We start from the raw sequence: 18,227 nt of genomic DNA, 5'->3' as shown, positions 1-18,227 counted from the left end.
GTAAGAACCACAACCTACCTTCAATCACTTGGAACAGATGTCTTGGAAATCGTGGAAGGAGGATATACATTTCCATCAACAATTCCTATAGATACGGTAGGTAAAAAGCTATATGAAACCAATGCCAAGGCTTTCAATACACTATTGGGAAGTCTGTCACAATCAAAGTTTGTCAAAGTTATGCAGCTCAAATCAGCCAAGGAAATATGGGACACAATCGTTCTAAGCTACGAAGGAGACTATCAGGTAAAATGTGTTAAACTGCAAACTCTTAGAATTCAATATGAAACTCTCAAGATGCATAATGATGAAAGTATAGCTAGTTACTTCTTACGTATAAATGAGATTGTTAATTGCATGAAGAATCTGGGTGAAGAGATAAAGGAAGTTACCTTATTTGAAAAAGTTTTAAGATCCTTGTCTGCTAAATTTGAATCAAAAGTTTTTGCTATAGAAGAAAAGCGAGATCTACAGACTATTACTATGACACAGCTTCACGGAATCTTAATTGCCTTTGAGATGAGAAAATGAGGTCCATCAGATATGAGAGAAGTCGCATTTAAAGCTCCAGCAAAAGGAGAAGAAGAACTCAATGAATGAGGACATATTTCACAAGAAGAAGAGGAAGCAAACTTTGTCAAGAAGCTTAAATGGGGTTCTGGAAGATTCATAGGTAAACTACCTTTCAAATGTTTTTCCTGTGGTAGAGTCGGTCATTATGCTACCAAATGTCCTTATAAAGATAAATATGATAAAGGGAAGGAATATGCAAAAAGTGTAAGTAAAAAGAGCTACTATACTCATGAAGATAGTGATGGTTTATCAAATAATGATGAAGATGAAAATAGTAATGACTATAGACATATGATGTATTATAAAGATGATAATTTTTTGGATTCTTTAGATGAAGATGACCTTTATGAAGAAATCTCTAAACTCAAAATCTGTTTATAAGAAAATAATATGGTTAGAGATACCTTGACATACCAAATTGATGAAAGAGAAAAACATAATGAAAAACTAGAATGCGAAATTGTGGGTCTGTTGGGTCCCTATAATACAAGTGATTACCCCATTACTATTGTAATTATACCCCTTATTTATATTTTTGTGCCCCTATTACCCCCATATTGTTATTTCTGTGCCCCATAGAATCCCTCTATTGTTATTTTTGTGGCTATATATTATTATTGTTAGGTCGGCTGGATTATATTGTGACTCCTTAGACTCCTATATATAGAAAGGAGGTTTTTTCATTTGTATCATCGAAGAATTGTTCATTTATGTAATGTAAAGGAGGTTTCCCCCTCGAAGAGGCTGAATCCTAAGGCGTTGATCTTTCTTTTCTATCTTTTCTTGAGCTGGTTTCATAACATTTGGTATCAGAGGTTTGGATTCTAGGGTTTCGCTGCTCCAAACAGGTCATCGTGGCATTTTCGCTATAACTTTTTTCTGTGACATTTCAGAAGTCGCAAAAAAAACCTATTTGAGAAGAAATCGCGCTGAACCTTGGGTCCAAATTTCAGATCTTTTCGCGCGATATTTGCGGAGATATGATCTGAGGAAGTTGGTCTTTTTACAGACTCCTGAATTACATTCAAAACAGGTGACCTAGGGAAAATCGTCATAACTTTCTCTCTAGGGATCGGATTGAAATTTCGTAAGAAGGTACAGAAATAGGACGGACTTTAGTTTCTTATATATCTTTTTCAGAACCAAAGGTCAAAAATTGTACACGTGGCACTTCATACAAGTTCACTCTTCTGGAAAGGTCTATAATCAGGTCATCTTGGGAGATTGTGCATAACGCTTTCTTGGAGAATCCAATTTGGATCAGACTGGTGGCATTGGAAAGAGGACACAGAGAGCTACTATAGGTCACAATTTCAGAACTAGATGATTGGAAAGTACAGAGATACATCAGAGGCAATATCAAGCTCCTACAAAGTGAAAAAAGGTGTGTAGATTTTTTAAATTTTTGCTTAAGCTTGGTTTGAAAATTTATTTTGAAGGAATTCAAAGGGCATAGTAGAGCATTATTATCGGTAACTGATGTTCCGAGGAAAGAAAATGCAAACACCTAGTAAGGAACCTGAAAGCTCTAGCATGAATCATGAAGAAGAGGAAGAAATGCAACATGATATATCAAAATTACAAGACCAAGTGCAACAACTGTCCCTTGCACAAAAAGGAACAAAATCTAAGATGGATGGTTTAAAGAAAGATGTAGAAGCTAAGATGGATGGTTTAAAGAAACGTGTAGAAGCTAAGATGGACTATTTAAAGAAAGTCATAGAAGCTAAGATGGATGGCATGGAAGCTAAGGTGAATGGCATGGATGCTAAAATTGATGGCATGGATGATAAGATGGAAGAATTGAAGATAAATATGAATAAGTTGCTACAAGAAATGGTCACTAAGGGTGAAAGAGTACTAAAGGAAACTCATGATGAGAACAAAATAAATGTTAGTCATGATTCCATAGACTCTAATGTTGGATCGAAGACTCACCATGTTCCAAAAATCGATATGAGGAAGTTTGATGGCAAGGATCCCGCCACATGGATATTACAGATGGAGCAATTCTTCGATCTCAATAATGTGCAAAACACACAAAAGGTACGTATGGCAACTTTATATTTGGAACCAAATCAGTTTGTATGGTATCAATGGCTTTGTTCTCGTAAACAGTTTATCACTTGGGCAATTTTTACGGAAGAATTGATAGCACATTATGAGGATACAAAAAGCAACACTTTTTTTAGCCAATTGATAAGTCTCAAACAAAAGGGTTCAATAATGGAGCACATTGAGGAGTTCCAGAAATTGAACATAAGGGTAAAAGATAATCCAGAGGAGCATAGGATTGACGTGTTCATAAGGTCTTTAAAGGATAATATCCAACATGATGTGCGCCTTTGGGAACCTGATTCATTAGAGAAGGCATTCAGGTTAGCAAGAAAAATGGAAAGCAAAATTATGGCAACTAGGAAGCATACCATTCACAACTATAAAGACGGAAGTGTTGTTGCCCATAGTCTTCCACAACTTGCAAGGTTGACACCACAACAATTGGAAGAAAAAAGAGCAAAAGGGCTTTGTTACAATTGTGATAGCAAATACACAAAAGGTCATAAGTGTGCTGAGAAGAAATTATTCTACATAGATTGTGAAGAGGAAGAAGAAAAGGAGCAAGAAAGGTCAAAAAGAAGAGGATATATTCCAGGAACAAAGCCTAGATGAAGAACAAATAAATCCGACCATATCTTGTAATGCATTGGCAGGAATTACCACTCCTCAAACCATCAAGATAGAAGGATAAATCAAGAAGAAAAAGGTAATAGTGTTGATTGATTCAGGAAGCACCCACAATTTTATTCATTGTAGGGTAGCAAAAGAATTGAATTGCTTCCTATATCCAGCACCAGAGTGTCAAGTGATGGTTGCAAATGGAGGAATAATAAATTGTTCTGGAAAGTGCCATAATATCAAGCTATCCATGGGAGAATATGTATTGAATAGCCCAATGCTTTCCATTCCAATGGGAGGTGCTGATGTTGTACTAGGAGTCCAATGGCTACAATCCTTAGGTACAATAGCTTTTAATTTTCAAGAACTTTTCATGAAATTTTCTGTGGAAGGAAAGGAAGTTGAATTAAGGGGTATTGCAGGGAAACCAGGAAAGATAATCAACTCTAATGGCATGACAAAGCTTCTAAAAAAGGAGCAAAGAGGTGTAATTTCACAATTATGTTCGCTAGATGCTTCCACATTGGAATCATCTATTTCTCCAGATCTCCAAAAAACCCTGGACAATCATTCCAAGGTATTTGAGACTCCCAAAGGTCTCCCACCTATGCGTGATCATGATCATGCTATTCATCTGATTCCAGGAAGTGTTTCTCCAAACATCAGGCCGTACAGATATCCATATGTCCAAAAAAGTGAAATTGAACGTATGGTTGCAGAAATGCTAGAGGTTGGTATAATTCAACCGAGTCAAAGTTCTTTCTCAGCCCCAGTAGTATTGGTGCACAAGAAGGATGGATCATGGCACATGTGTCCAGATTATAGGGAGCTCAACAAGCTCACTATTAAAGATAAGTTCCCCATTCCTGTCATTGATGAATTACTGGATGAATTGCATGGATCAATTTACTTCACCAAGTTGGATCTTCGTTCGGGATATCATCAAATCAGAATGAAGATTGAAGACATTCCGAAAACGGCATTTAGAACTCATGAGGGTCATTATGAATTTTTGGTCATGCCTTTTGGCCTTACCAATGCACCTTCAACATTTCAAGGTTTGATGAATTCAATTTTCAAACCATTCCTTAGAAAATTTGTGTTAGTATTTTTTGATGATATACTAATCTACAGCAAGTCTTGGAAGGATCATGTTGAACATGTTGACAAGGTGCTACAACTATTGGAGGAGAAACAATTATATGCAAAAAGATCCAAATGTTTCTTTGGAGTCCAGGAGGTGGAATATTTGGGTCATATTGTATCTCATGAAGGAGTTAAGGTAGACCCTAGCAAAATTAAAGCCATTAAGGAATGGAAAATTCCCACATCCATAAAGCATCTGCGAGGATTTCTTGGGTTGACAGGGTATTATCGCAAGTTCATTAAGAATTATGGGAGAACAGAAGCACCTCTAAGAACATTATTGAAGAAAGATTCATTTTCATGGACTCCGGAAGCAACAAAGGCCTTTAAACATCTTAAAGAGGCAATGTGCCAAGCACCAGTCTTAGCTACACCGGAATTCACAAAAACCTTTATTGTGGAATGTGATGCTTCAGGAAATGGACTTGGTGCTGTTCTAATGCAAGATGAAAGACCCATTGCTTTTGAATGTCGTCCAATCAAGGGAAAGTTTTTAAGCAAAGCTATTTATGAGAAGGAAATGTTGGCAATACTCCATGCACTTAAGAAATGGTGACCCTACCTAATGGGAAGACACTTCAAGGTAAAAATGGATCATGATAGCCTTAAATACATTTTAGAACAAAGATTATCCTCTGAAGAGCAACAAAAGTGGGTCACAAAGATGTTGGGTTATGACTTTGAAATCATCTACAAAAAAGGGAAGCAAAATGTGGTGGCAGATGCACTCTCAAGAAAGGATAAGGATGTTGGGTCCCTATAATACTAGTGATTACCCCATTACTATTGTAGTTATACCCCTTATTTATATTGTTGTGCCCCTATTACCCCCCATATTGTTATTTTTGTGCCCCATAGAATCCCCCTATTGTTATTTGTGTGGCTTTATATTATTATTGTTAGGTCGGCTGGATTATATTGTGACTCCTTAGACTCCTATATATAGAAAGGAGGTTTTGTCATTTGTATCATCCAAGAATTGTTCATTTATGTAATGTAAAGGAGGTTGCCCCCTCGAAGAGGCTGAATTCTAAGGCGTGGATCTCTCTTTTCTATCTTTTTGTGAGCTGGTTTCATAACATTTGGTATCAGAGCTTTGGATTCTAGGGTTTCGCTGCTCCAAACAGGTCATCGTGGAATTTTCGCTATAAATTTTTTTCTGTGATGTTTCAGAAGTCTCAAAAAAACCCATTTGAGAAGAATTGGCGCTGAACCTTGGGTCCAAATTTCAGAGCTTTTCGCATGATATTTTCGGAGATATGATCTGAGGAAGTTGGCCTTTTTGCAGACTCCTGAATTACATTCAAAACAGGTGACCTGGGGAAAATCGTCATAACTCTCTCTCTGAGGATCGGATTGAAATTTCGTAAAAAGGTGCAAAAAGAGGACGGACTGTAGTTTCTTGTATGTGTGTTTCAGATTCAAAGGTTGAAACAGTGACTCGTGGCATGTCGTACAATTTCGCTCTACTGAACCAGTCTAAAAGCAAGTCACTGTGGGAGATTTCACATAACTCTTCCTTGGAGAATCCAATTTGGCTCAGACTTGTGGCATTGGAAAGAGGACACAGAAGGCTACTACAGGTAGCAATTTCAGAACTGGATGATTTAAAATTACAGAGATACATCAGATTCAATATCAGGCTTCTATAAAGTGAAAAAAGGTGTGTAGTTTTTTTTAAATTTTTATGTAAGCTTGGTTTAACGGAATTCAAAGGGCATAGTAAAGCATTATTATCGGTAACTGATGCCCCGAGGAAAGAAAATGCAAACACCTAGTAAGGAACCTGAAAGCTCTAGCATGACTCATGAAGAAGAGGAAGAAATGCTACATGATATATCAAAATTACAAGAACAAGTGCAACAAATGTCACGCTCACAAAAGCTAACAGAAGCTAAGATAAGTGGCGTGGAATCTAAGATAAATGGTGTGGAATCTAAGATAAGTGGCATGGAATCTAAGATAAATGGTGTGGAATCTAAGATAAATGGCGTGGAATCTAAGATAAAGGGCATGAAGCTAAGGTGGAGGATTCGATGGTAAATTTGAAGATAGATTTGAAGAAAGACATGGAAGAATTGAAGAACTTGCTACAAGAAAGGGTCACTAATGGTGAAAAGGTAGTAAAGGAAACTCATGATGAGAACAAAAGAAATGTTAATCATGATTCCATAGACTCTAATGTTGGATCGAAGACTCACCATGTTCCAAAAATCGATATGAGGAAGTTTGATGGCAAGGATCCCGCCACATGGATATTACAGATGGAGCAATTCTTCGATCTCAATAATGTGCAAAACACACAAAAGGTACGTATGGCAACTTTATATTTGGAACCAAATCAGTTTGTATGGTATCAATGGCTTTGTTCTCGTAAACAATTTATCACTTGGGCAATTTTTACGGAAGAATTGATAGCACATTATGAGGATACAAAAAGCAACACTTTTTTTAGCCAATTGATAAGTCTCAAACAAAAGGGTTCAATAATGGAGCACATTGAGGAGTTCCAAAAATTGAACATAAGGGTAAAAGATATTCCAGAGGAGCATAGGATTGATGTGTTCATAGGGTCTTTAAAGGATAATATCCAACATGATGTGCGCCTTTGGGAACCTGATTCATTAGAGAAGGCATTCAGGTTAGCAAGAAAAATGGAAAGCAAAATTATGGCAACTAGGAAGCATACCATTCACAACTATAAAGACGGAAGTGTTGTTGCCCATAGTCTTCCACAACCTACAAGGTTGACACCACAACAATTGGAAGAAAAAAGAGCAAAAGGGCTTTGTTACAATTGTGATAGCAAATACACAAAAGGTCATAAGTGTGCTGAGAAGAAATTATTCTACATAGATTGTGAAGAGGAAGAAGAAAAGGAGCAAGAAAGGTCAAAAGAAGAGGATATATTCCAGGAACAAAGCCTAGATGAAGAACAAATAAATCCGACCATATCTTGTAATGCATTGGCGGGAATTACCACTCCTCAAACCATCAAGATAGAAGGACAAATCAAGAAGAAAAAGGTAATAGTGTTGATTGATTCAGGAAGCACCCACAATTTTATTCATTGTAGGGTAGCAAAAGAATTGAATTGCTTCCTATATCCAGCACCAGAGTGTCAAGTGATGATTGCAAATGGAGGAACAATAAATTGCTCTGGAAAGTGCCATAATATCAAGCTATCCATGGGAGAATATGTATTGACTAGCCCAATGCTTTCCATTCCAATGGGAGGTGCTGATGTTGTACTAGGAGTCCAATGGCTACAATCCTTGGGTACAATAGCTTTTAATTTTCAAGAACTTTTCATCAAATTTTCTTGGAAGGAAAGGAAGTTGAATTAAGGGGTATTGCAGGGAAACCAGGAAAGATAATCAGCTCTAATGGTATGACAAAGCTTCTAAAAAAGGAGCAAAGAGGTGTAATTGCACAATTATGTTCGCTAGATGTTTCCACATTGGAATCATCTATTTCTCCAGATCTCCAAAAAGTCTTGGACAATCATTCCAAGGTATTTGAGACTCCCAAAGGTCTCCCACCTATGCGTGATCATGATCATGCTATTCATCTGATTCCAGGAAGTGTTCCTCCAAACATCAGGCCGTACAGATATCCCTATGTCCAAAAAAGTGAAATTGAACGTATGGTTGCAGAAATGCTAGAGGCTGGTATAATTCAACCGAGTCAAAGTTCTTTCTCAGCTCCAGTAGTATTGGTGCACAAGAAGGATGGATCATGGCGCATGTGTCCAGATTATAGGGAGCTCAACAAGCTCACTATTAAAGATAAGTTCCCCATTCCTGTTATTGATGAATTACTGGATGAATTGCATGGATCAATTTACTTCACCAAGTTGGATCTTCGTTCGGGATATCATCAAATCAGAATGAAGATTGAAGACATTCCAAAAACGGCATTTAGAACTCATGAGGGTCATTATGAATTTTTGGTCATGCCTTTTGGCCTTACCAATGCACCTTCAACATTTCAAGGTTTGATGAATTCAATTTTCAAACCATTCCTTAGAAAATTTGTGTTAGTATTTTTTGATGATATACTAATCTACAGCAAGTCTTGGAAGGATCATGTTGAACATGTTGACAGGGTGCTACAACTATTGGAGGAGAAACAATTATATGCAAAAAGATCCAAATGTTTCTTTGGAGTCCAGGAGGTGGAATATTTGGGTCATATTGTATCTCATGAAGGAGTTAAGGTAGACCCTAGCAAAATTAAAGCCATTAAGGAATGGAAAATCCCCACATCCATAAAGCATCTGCGAGGATTTCTTGGGTTGACAGGGTATTATCGCAAGTTTGTTAAGAATTATGGGAGAATAGCAGCACCTCTAACAACATTATTGAAGAAAGATTCATTTTCATGGACTCCGGAAGCAACAAAGGCCTTTGAACATCTTAAAGAGGCAATGTGCCAAGCACCGGTCTTAGCTACACCGGACTTCACAAAAACCTTTATTGTGGAATGTGATGCTTCAGGAAATGGAATTGGTGCTGTTCTAATGCAAGATGAAAGACCCATTGCTTTTGAAAGTCGTCCAATCAAGGGAAAGTTTTTAAGCAAAGCTATTTATGAGAAGGAAATGTTGGCAATACTCCATGCACTTAAGAAATGGCGACCCTACCTAATGGGAAGACACTTCAAGGTAAAAACGGATCATGATAGCCTTAAATACTTTTTAGAACAAAGATTATCCTCTGAAGAGCAACAAAAGTGGGTCACAAAGATGTTGGGTTATGACTTTGAAATCATCTACAAAAAAGGGAAGCAAAATGTGGTGGCAGATGCACTCTCAAGAAAGGATGAGGATGTGGAAGCATTGTTGTGTGCCATTTCTATTATCCAACCAGATTGGATAAACGAAGCAAGGGAGGAATGGAAGAATGACGAAGAAGTGTGGGCACTTATTCGAAAGCTACAACAAGATTCCAGTACTTCTGATACATTTAGCTGGAAAAATGATTCGTTATGGTACAAAGATCGCTTATACCTCTGTAAGAATTCCCAGCTAAAACAAAAGATTCTTATGGAATTGCACACTTCTCCCTTAGGAGGGCACTCAGGATTTTTAAAAACTTACCACAGGGTTAAGAAGGAATTTTTTTGGGATGGCCTTAAATCAGATATTCAAAAGTTTGTGGCGGAATGTTTGGTTTGCCAGCAAAATAAAGTTGAAACAATTAAGACACCGGGTCTATTACAACCTTTATCCATTCCAAGCCAACGTTGGGAGGAGGTTTCAATGGATTTTATCACAGGTTTACCCAAGTCTGAGGGAAAGAGTGTCATCATGGTGGTAGTTGACAGACTTACCAAGTATGCACACTTTTGTGCATTATCACATCCATTTAAAGCCAGTACAGTTTCTACTGCATTTATGGAAACAGTTCAAAAGCTACATGGAAACCCAAAGATTATTGTAAGTGACAGAGATCCCATTTTCACTGGAAATTTTTGGACAGAATTATTTTCTTGTCTTGGTACTCAGTTAGCTCATAGCTCATCTTATCATCCTCAATCTGATGGGCAAACTGAGATAGTAAACAAATGTTTGGAAGGATATCTTCGTTGCTTTGTATCTGATAAACAGACACAATGGGTCAAATGGTTGCCTCTGGCTGAATGGTGGTATAACACTTCCTTCCATACAGCAACAAAAATGACCCCATTTATGGCACTTTATGGGTATCAACCACCATCCATCACATCATATTTAAGAGAAAATTCTAAGGTTCAGGCAGTGGAACATCACATCGAACATCAACAACAAGTCCTCCAACTCTTAAAGGATAACCTCGTGTTGGCACAAAATAGAATGAAACAACAGGCAGATCAACATCGCAGTGAAAGAAGTTTTGATGTAGGTGATTGGGTATTCCTACGGCTACAACCATATAAGCAAATGTCCCTAAAGCAAGCTAAGAAGGATAATAAATTATCACCAAAGTATTATGGTCCGTACAAGGTGTTGCAAAAGATTGGTACTATGGCATACAAATTGGAGCTTCCTGCAGCTTCTCGATTGCACCTAGTTTTCCATGTTTCATGTTTAAAGAAGGTTATAGGTGACAAGCTCCCAATTCAAACAATATTGCCAGAAATTGATGAGGAAGGAAAAATTATATTGGAACCGAAAGCAGTCATAGAAACAAGAACTCGACAGCTACGAAATCGATCAATTTCAGAGTATCTTATCAAGTGGAAGAACTTATCCGCTGAAGATTCCACATGGGAGGATGAGAATTTTATGCAGAAGTATCCAGAACTACTCAAGCGTTGAGGAAAACACTTTTTTGAAGGAGAGGGGCATGTTGGGTCCCTATAATACTAGTGATTACCCCATTATTATTGTAGTTATACCCCTTATTTATGTTTTTGTGCCCCTATTACCCCCCATATTGTTATTTCTGTGCCCCATAGAATCCCCCTATTGTTATTTGTGTGGCTTTATATTATTATTGTTAGGTCGGCTGGATTATATTGTGACTCCTTAGACTCCTATATATAGAAAGGAGGTTTTGTCATTTGTATCATCGAAGAATTGTTCATTTATGTAATGTAAAGGAGGTTGCCCCCTCGAAGAGGCTGAATTCTAAGGCGTGGATCTCTCTTTTCTATCTTTTTGTGAGCTGGTTTCATAACAAAGGATATGGAAGCACTGTTGTGTGCCATTTCTATTATCCAACCAGATTGGATAAACGAAGCAAAGGAGGAATGGAAGAATGACGAAGAAGTGTGGGCACTTATTCAAAAGATACAACAAGATTCCAGTACTTCTGATACATTTAGCTGGCAAAATGATTCGTTATGGTACAAAGATCGCTTATACCTCTGTAAGAATTCCCAGCTAAAACAAAAGATTCTGATGGAATTGCACACTTCTCCCTTAGGAGGGCACTCGGGATTTTTAAAAACTTACCACAGGGTTAAGAAGGAATTTTTTTGGGATGGCCTTAAATCAGATATTCAAAAGGTTTGTGGCGGAATGTTTGGTTTGCCAACAAAATAAAGTTGAAACAATTAAGACACCGGGTCTATTACAACCTTTATCCATTCCAAGCCAACGTTGGGAGGAGGTTTCAATGGATTTTATAATAGGTTTACCCAAGTCTGAGGGAAAGAGTGTCATCATGGTGGTAGTTGACAGAATTACCAAGTATGCACACTTTTGTGCATTATCACATCCATTTAAAGCCAGTACAGTTTCTACTGCATTTATGGAAACAGTTTAAAAGCTACATGGAAACCCAAAGATTATTGTAAGTGACAGAGATCCCATTTTCACTGGAAATTTTTGGACATAATTATTTTCTTGTCTTGGTACTCAGTTAGCTCATAGCTCATCTTATCATCCTCAATCTGATGGGCAACTTGAGATAGTAAACAAATGTTTGGAAGGATATCTTCGTTGCTTTGTATCTGATAAACAAACACAATGGGTCAAATGGTTGCCTCTGGCTGAATGGTGGTATAACACTTCCTTCCATACAGCAACAAAAATGACCCCATTTATGGCACTTTATGGGTACCAACCACCATCAATCACATCATATTTAAGAGAAAATTCTAAGGTTCAGGCAGTGGAACATCACATCAAACATCAACAACAAGTCCTCCAACTCTTAAAGGATAACCTCGTGTTGGCACAAAATAGAATGAAACAACAGGCAGATCAACATCGCAGTGAAAGAAGTTTTGATGTAGGTGATTGGGTATTCCTACGACTACAACCATATAAGAAAATGTCCCTAAAGCAAGCTAAGAAGGATAATAAATTATCACCAAAGTATTATGGTCTGTACAAGGTGTTGGAAAAGATTGGTACTATGGCATACAAATTGGAGCTTCCTGCAGCTTCTCGATTGCACCCAATTTTCCATGTTTCATGTTTAAAGAAGGTTATAGGCGACAAGCTCCCAGTTCACACAATATTGCCAGAACTTGATGAGGAAGGAAAAATTATATTGGAACCGGAAGCAGTCACAGAAACAAGAACTCGACAGCTACAAAATCGATCAATTTCAGAGTATCTTATCAAGTGGAAGAACTTATCTGCTGAAGATTCCACATGGGAGGATGAGAATTTTATGCAGAAGTATCCAGAACTGCTCAAGCGTTGAGGACAACACTTTTTTGAAGGAGAGGGGCATGTTGGGTCCCTGTAATACTAGTGATTACCCCATTACTATTGTAGTTATACCCCTTATTTATATTGTTGTGCCCCTATTACCCCCATATTGTTATTTCTGTGCCCCATAGAATCCCTCTATTGTTATTTTTGTGGCTTTATATTATTATTGTTAGGTCGGCTGGATTATATTGTGACTCCTTAGACTCCTATATATAGAAAGGAGGTTTTGTCATTTGTATCATCGAAGAATTGTTCATTTATGTAATGTAAAGGAGGTTGCCCCCTCGAAGAGGCTGAATCCTAAGGCGTTGATCTTTCTTTTCTATCTTTTCTTGAGCTGGTTTCATAACAGGGTCTAAGAAAGGATCTTGAGAAAACAAAAGCTCTCAATCTTAGATTTGATAAAGGATTAGAAACCTTAAATGAAATTATCAAAGTGCAGCGTTCTCCTCTGATAAAGACAGGTCTTGGATATACTGAAGAAGCATCCCAATCATAGAAGCCGTCAACCTCCACTAAAAGCTATCTTGATTCAAGAAAGAGGAGTGAATAGTTTGACAATCATCAGCAAAGGCATAAAGCAGATCACCAGGTAAATCAGGCTTAATTTACTTCAAGGATGAACAGAAGCCACAACCAACCTCAGGTAAATCATACTCAATTTGTTTCAAAGATGAATATCAATAGAAACTACAATCACCAGGTCAGTAGATTCGATAATTGTAGGAACTTCTTTAATGGTCAATGTTTCTCATGTCATAATTTTGGACACAAAGCTTCTTAATGTGTTGCCTACAAAACCATCGTGACTAGAGAAGCATGAAATCAAAGGAATGTGACAGGGATCAAGAAAAGTTCGTATAATAACTTTTCTCTTCTTGAAAATGAAGTAGAAGGTTCAATCTGCAACAACTTTGGCCATGAAGAATCTGAATGCAGGAGTAAATTTTGGCAAATATCTCAAAAGGAGAAAACTCCCTTAAATCCCAAAATATGGAGAAAGAAAGAACCACAAACAGAAAGATATGGTATAGCCTTGTATGCATAAGGACAAGAAAACAAGTGGTACATTGACAGTAGATTCTCAAAACACATGACGGGTGACAAAGAAAAACTACACTCATATAATGCCTTAGAAAAGGAAAATAGTGTGTCATTTGGAAATGACACTCCTGCTGTTATAAAAGGTAAAGGCTCTATTTTCTTGAAAGAAAAAGTTAAAGCTGGGAATGTTATGTATGTTGATGGTTTAAAGCATAACCTGTTGAGTGTGAGTCAAATGTGTGATCAAGGAAATGAAGTAGTGTTTCGATCTAATGGATGTGTTGTTCGTGAGCTTGATATAGGAGAAATAATGATCAAAGGTACCAAAAATCCAAAAAACCTATACATACTCAAGGGAGGACAACAACAGTGCTATCTAAGCAAAAATGATGAAAACTGGCTATGGCACAGAAGATTGGGACATCTAAGCTTTTCTCAAATAAGAAAAGCATACAGATTCTAGGCTGTTCATGATCTTCCAGATATCAACATTCCTAAAAATACTATATGAAAATCATGTCAATTCGGTAAGCAAACCAGATCTCACTTCATCAAAAAGGAAGGGTCCGCTAGTAAGCCTCTTGAACTTGTTTATACTGATTTATGTGGACTATCAAGGAAAAAGTCACCTTGTGGAGAAGAATAATTTTTATTGTTCATTGATGATTTTTCCAGAATGTTTTGGATAGGTCTTCTAAAGCATAAAGATGAAGCATTTGAAAAGTTCAAAGCCTTCAAATATTTGGTTGAAAATGAATCAGATCGCAAAATGAAATGCCTCAGATCTGATCAAGGAGGGGAATTTACCTCAAATGAATTCTTTGAATTTTGTGAACAACATGGAATAAAAAGGTAGTTCTCCACCACAAGGACTCCTCAGCAAAATGGAGTGGTAGAAAGGATGAACATAATTATTCAACAAATGGCTTATGCGATGCTAGATGAATCTAGAACTCCTTCAACCTTCTGGGGTGAAGCTGCATTCACCGCCGTCACTATTCTCAACCAAGAAAATGTTTCGGTAAATAGCACTCAAACTCCACATGAAATTTGGTATGGTAAAACTCCTACTATAAAATACTTCAAAGTTTTGGGAAGAAAATGTTACATCAAAAGGACTGATGAAAAACTTGGTAAGTTTGAACCCAGAGAAGATGAAGGTATTCTTCTTGGCTACTCTTCCCGAAGTAAAGGATATAAATGTTATAATAAAAGACTTGGGAAAATTATTGAAAGTATTGATGTTGTGGTTGATGAAGCATGCAAAAATCCAAAACAGATAAAAACTGAAGATTATGACAATGAAGAAGATGAGGATCATTTTCCCACATCAAATCACATTGATTCTGAAGAAGAAACCAATGAAGCACCAAAAGAAGAGATAACGATAGAAGAAAAGACTCTGTCCAGGTATGTTCAGAAAAATCATCCAGAAACTCAAATTTTAGGGGAAAAAGGGGCAGGTGTGTAGACAAGAAGAACGCATTACTATCTTCCACAGAACCTCAAAATGTAAATGAAGCATGTAGAGATGAATGTTGGGTCAAGGCCATGAATGAAAAACTTGAATAGATTGAAAAGAATAATACTTGGGAATTGGTTCCTAGACCTCATGATAAGAATATCATAGGAACCAAATGGATATTCAAAAAAAAGCTAAATGAAAATGGAGAAGTTATCAGAAACAAGGCCAGACTTGTTTGCAAAGGATATGCTCAACAAGAAGGTATAGATTTTGAAGAAACTTTTGCACCTATTGCTAGACTTGAAGCCATAAGAATGTTTCTTGCTCTTTCTAGTTTTCAAAAATTCAAAGTATACCAAATAGATGTAAAATCTGCCTTTCTTAATGGAGACTTAGAAGAAGAAGTCTATATTGAAAAACTAGAAGGATTCATTCTTGGAAATGATGCAAAACTTTTATGCAAACTCAGAAAGGATCTCTATGGTATGAAATAGGCTCTCAGGGCCTGGTATTATCGTCTTGACAAATATCTCCACCAACAGGGTTTCTCAAAGGAGTCGGCAGATAGCAATATATACACAAAGATGGACATTGATAAATTGCTAATAATTTTTGTGTATGTTGATGATATCATTTTTGGTAGCAATGAAGAATCCATGAGTAGAATTTTGCCTCAGTAATGCAGCAAGAATTTGAAATGTCCTTGCTTGGTGAGCTTACCTATTTTCTTGGTCTACAAGTTCAACAAAATAAAGATGGTATTTTTCTCTCACAAACCAAATATCTCAAATAGATCCTGAAAAAGTACAACATGGAAGATTCTAAACCAGTATGTACCCCAATGGTAACAATATGTAGTCTTAGCTCAAATGATGAATCAACAACAGTACATCAACCAACTTACAGATCCATGATTGGCAGTCTGATTTATCTAATAGGTACCCTACTAGACATCATGCATGTAGTGGCAATAGTTGGAAGATTCAAAGCAAATCGAAAGGAATCACACCTTCAGGCAGTCAAAAGGATTTTCAAATATATTCAAGGAACACAAAACTTTGGTTTATGGTATCCTAGAGATACAGTTCTTACGCTTCATGCATATATAGATGCAGATTGGGTAGGAAGTGTTGATGATAGAAAAAGCACTAGTGGTGGTGCATTCTATATGGGTTCCAGGTTAGTGTCTTGGTTTAACAAGAAACAAAGTTTAGTTGCACTATTTATAGTTGAAGCAGAATACGTGGCTGTTGCATCTTGCTACACACAACTACCTTGGATGATGCAAACCTTGCAAGAGATTCAGACCACATGTACTCCACCCATCTCCATTCTATGTGATAATACAAGTGCCATCAGTATTTCAAAGAATCTAGTCATGCACTCCAAGACCAAGCACATACCCATCAAATATCATTTTCTACGTGAAAAAGTACTTGAACAAAAAGTCAAATTGGAGTATGTTCCCTCCAAAGAATAGGTTGCTGGTATATTCACTAAACCACTGCCCTAAGAGACATTTGAATATCTTAGGCAAAAGTTGGGAGTAGTTGTTGCATCTGTTGGGTCCCTATAATACTAGTGATTACCCCATTACTATTGTAGTTATACCTCTTATTTATATTGTTGTGCCCCTATTACCCCCATGTTGTTATTTCTGTGCCCCATAGAATCCCTCTATTGTTATTTTTGTGGCTTTATATTATTATTGTTAGGTCGACTGGATTATATTGTGACTCCCTAGACTCCTATATATAGAAAGGAGGTTTTGTCATTTGTATCATCCAAGAATTGTTCATTTATGTAATGTAAAGGAGGTTTCCCCCTCGAAGAGGCTGAATTCTAAGGCGTTGATCTATCTTTTCTATCTTTTCTTGAGCTGGTTTCATAACATTTGGTATCAGAGCTTTGGATTCTAGGGTTTCACTGCTCCAATCAGGTCATCGTGGCATTTTCGCTATAACGTTTTTTCTATGCCGTTTCAAAAGTGGCAAAAGAAACCCATTTGAGAAGAAATCACGCTGAACCTTGGGTCCGAATTTCAGAGATTTTTGCGCGATAGTTGCGGAGATATGATCTAAGGAAGTTGGTCTTTTTGCAGACTCCTGAATTACATTCAAAACAGGTGACTTGGGGAAAATCGTCATAGCCTTCTCTCTGGGGATCAGATTAAAATTTCGTAAGAAGGTACAGAAAGAGGACGGATTGTAGTTTCTTGTATGTGTGTTTCAGATTTAAAGGTTGAAACAGTGACTCGTGGCATGTCGTACAAGTTAGCTCTACTGAACTAGTCTAAAAGCAAGTCACTGTGGGAGATTTCACATAACTCTTCCTTGGAGAATCCAATTGGGGTCAGACTTGTGGCACTGGAAAGAGGACGCAGAAGGCTACTACAGGTCGCAATTTCAGAACTGGATGATCCGAAATTATAGAGATACATCAGATTCAATATCAGGCTTCTATAAAGTGAAAAAAGAAAATGCAAACACCTAGTAAGGAACCTGAAAGCTCGAGCATGACTCATGAAGAAGAGGAAGAAATGCTACATGATATATCGAAATTACAATAAAAAGTGCAACAAATGTCACGCTCACAAAAGCTAACAGAAGCTAAGATAAATGGCGTGGAATCTAAGATAAATGGCGTGGAATCTAAGATAAAGGGCATGGAAGCTAAGATGGATGATTTGAAGACAGATTTGAGGACAGTTTTGAAGACAGACATGGCAGATTTGAAGACAGATTTGACAAATTTTCTACAAGATATACTTACTAATGGTGAAAAGGTTGTAAAGGAAACTCATGATGTGAACAAAATTAATGTTAATCATGATTCCATAGATGCTAATGCTGGATCGAAGACCCACCATACTCCAAACATCTATATGACGAAGTTTGATGGCAAGGATCCCGCCACATGGATATTATAGATGGAGCAGTTCTTCGATCTCAATAATGTGCAAAACACACAAAAGGTACGTATGGCAACTGTATATTTGGAACCAAATCAGTTTGTATGGTATCAATGGCTTTGCTCTCGTAAAAAATTTATCACTTGGGAAATTTTTACGGAAGAATTGATAGCACATTATGAAGATACAAAAAGCAACACTTTTTTTAGCCAATTGATAAGTCTCAAACAAAAGGGTTCAGTAATGGAGCACATTGAGGA

Source organism: Pinus tabuliformis, chromosome 8 (assembly GCF_031772625.1).
Source record: "Pinus tabuliformis cultivar Carrire ecotype Pingquan chromosome 8, CPIR1, whole genome shotgun sequence".
Taxonomy (NCBI): domain Eukaryota; kingdom Viridiplantae; phylum Streptophyta; class Pinopsida; order Pinales; family Pinaceae; genus Pinus; species Pinus tabuliformis.
Note: the sequence above shows the minus strand (reverse complement) of the source record.